This window comes from Palaemon carinicauda, chromosome 41, assembly GCF_036898095.1.
Source record: "Palaemon carinicauda isolate YSFRI2023 chromosome 41, ASM3689809v2, whole genome shotgun sequence".
Lineage (NCBI taxonomy): Eukaryota > Metazoa > Arthropoda > Malacostraca > Decapoda > Palaemonidae > Palaemon > Palaemon carinicauda.
In genome coordinates, this window is record NC_090765.1 from 51,645,879 (window position 1) to 51,649,271 (window position 3,393).

Here is a 3,393-nt window from a genome sequence, read left to right on the forward strand (position 1 = left end):
AAAAACGCCATTTTTTTTTTATTTCATATCTGCCTGAATAGATCGTATTAATTGGGTATCAAGAAATGGTATATTTATGATGTTGTTACTATGGATATTTTTTTTTCTAAGAGGGTTAGTTATTCCTTTTTTTCTTTGTGATATTCCTAAATACCTTTTGTTGTTTATATTCGTTCATTATTATAGATTTATTAGCAAAGTTAGGTTGGTAACAGAATACTTGATATATTTATTTTTTTACCTCATACATCGAGAATATTTGTGTATACCCAGGAGGAAATCAATCCACATGCTCGCATAACTCGCAAACATTTGCTAACACGCACTTGAGCACACACGCACACACACATATATATATATTTATATATATATATATATATATATATATATATATATATATATATATATATATATATATATATATATATATATATATATATATATGTATATTATATATATACATATGTGTATATATATATATATATATACATACACTGTATATTTACATGCATATAATTATATATCTATCTATCTATCTTTGTATCTATGCATATGAATGAGTATGAATCTTTGCATTGGTAATTTTGGTGACGCAAATATTATTATTATTATTATTATTATTATTATCATTATTATTATTATTATTATTATCATCATTTTATTATTATTTTATCATTATTATTATTATTATTGATATTATTATTATTAATATTATTACTATTATAATTATGATAATAATCAATATTATTATTATTATTATTATTATTATTATTATTATTATTATTTTTAATATTATTACTATTATAATTATGATAATAATCATTATTTTTATATTTATTATTATTATTATTATTATTATTATTATTATTATTTTCCAAGATGAAAAAGCAGGATGCTATAAGCCCAAGGACTCCAACATGGGAAAATAGTCCTTATTTCAATGGTAGACTCGATCTCTGATGTGGATTTGGTAGTAAACCTGATATCCTTGACTAAGTCGTTGTCACAAATGATGATTCAGAGTTTTCCATCACGAGGATGTCGTCCTGGATATTGGGGAGTGGTGGTTAATGGATGAATAAATCAGTGAATTGGGTCTCCCCTACTCAGGGGAATTGGTTTATTGGAGTATATATATATATATATATATATATATATATATATATATATATATATATATATAATATAAATATATATATATATATATATATATATATATATATATATATATATATATATATATATATATATATTTATAGAGGTATTATTTATAATGTTTAAATATGAATATATATATATATATATATATATATATATATATATATATATATATATATATATATATGGAGGTATTATTTATATATATATATATATATATATATATATATATATATATATATATATATATATATATATATATGTATATATATATATATGGAGGTATTATTTATATATATATATATATATATATATATATATATATATATATATATATATATATATATATATATATATATATGGAGGTATTATTTATATATATATATATATATATATATATATATATATGGAGGTATTATTTATATATATATATATATATATATATATATATTTATATATATATATATATATATATATATATATATATATATATATATATATATATGTGTGTGTGTGTGTATGTGTGTGTGTATATAAAGCTAGTACTTAAACCCATAGATCAATTCTTTTCCTAATGCGACATTTCCTCCTGTTCTCTTGACGACTGTGAATTGCTCTTCCACGCTTATCCACAAGAGAGAGAGAGAGAGAGAGAGAGAGAGAGAGAGAGAGAGAGAGAGAGAGAGAGAGAGAGAGAGAGAGAGAGAGAGAGAGAGAGAGAAAAAATAAATCGTTTTATATTCGGTTTCTGTGACACTTATTTTTTGACAGGTTAGGAACACTCCTCGACAAGCCAATTTATGGCACGTCATTCAAGGAGAGGAGGAAATCTTATTCATAGTGTCACTCTGGCTGGATTTGGGAGTGGATCTATTCACTCGAGGATTTAGGCCTTTTTTTATCCACTTCGTACTTTTAATGGATTAAGGGAAATAATTCCATCTTTGATTAGGGCTGTTTTTACCTGTTGGAACCTTTAGGTTTATAACATTCTGGTTTTACAAATAGTGTGGTAGGTAATAATAGTAATTATTGATTAATTGATAATGATTAATAATAGAAATTTCGTGAGTGGAATGGTCTTTATTAAATCAAGATTTAACTGTAAGTTTCATTCACACCAAAATACTGTATGTATGTGCATGTATATATATATATATATATATATATATATATATATATATATATATATATATATATATATATATATATATATATATATATATACAAGTACATATATATATATATATATATATATATATATATATATATATATATATATATATATATATATATATATATATATATATGACTTAAAGTAATTTTTTTAGACGTTGGTAGAAACACGTATTTTGTGTATGCTTCCAAATTAATTTTGCTAATGTAATAACCCATGTTTTTTATAATTTATATCGTATTCCTCTTTGGTCATAGATATATAGTCTTACATGTGTCTAGTGCCTATAACACTTATTTATTATCTTGTTATTAAATCCTGTTCAAGTTTTTCATAGGAATATGAACTTTTCTTGTAGAACTTATTTCAAGGTTCATATAAACTTTTGTTTTAAATATCGCTTATTTAGCCTTCATATGTCGCAACTTTGTGTCGTTGTTATTCTCCGAATTGGTTGATATAGTAATTTTATTCACTTGCATTCAATAATAAAAACCACCTGTTCTGTAATAGCCAAAGCTCTTTCATTATTACTTTTTTCGGGATGAAAGCAAGAACAGATTTGAGAACAGTCTTTGTTATAGGCAAGATAAGATAAGACCGTTAAAGAGTGGGGATGTCCTTTGAAATTTATAATTTAAAATTTGTACATTAGTGCTCTCAAATTTTTACCCTCGCCAACAAAGTTGAAAGATTTTTGAAAAATAAATTTGTACATTAGTGCTCTCGATTTTCTTTTACCTCCGCCAACGAAGTTGAAAGATTTTTGGAAAATAAATTTGTACATTAGTGCTCTCGATTTTTTACCCTCGCCAACGAAGTTGAAAGATTTTTCAAAAATAAATTTGTACATTAGTGCTCTCGATTTTTTTTTTTACCTCCGCCAACGAAGTTTAAAGGAAATTATGTTTTACCCCCGTTTGTGTGTTTGTTTATTTGGTGTTTTTACCCATATATCACTGCAATATTCATTTTAGTTTTATTTGTTATTCATAACTCTCAGATATCCCCATGTCACTGTTTATAAGAACAATAAAATGTAACCTGACAGGAATTAA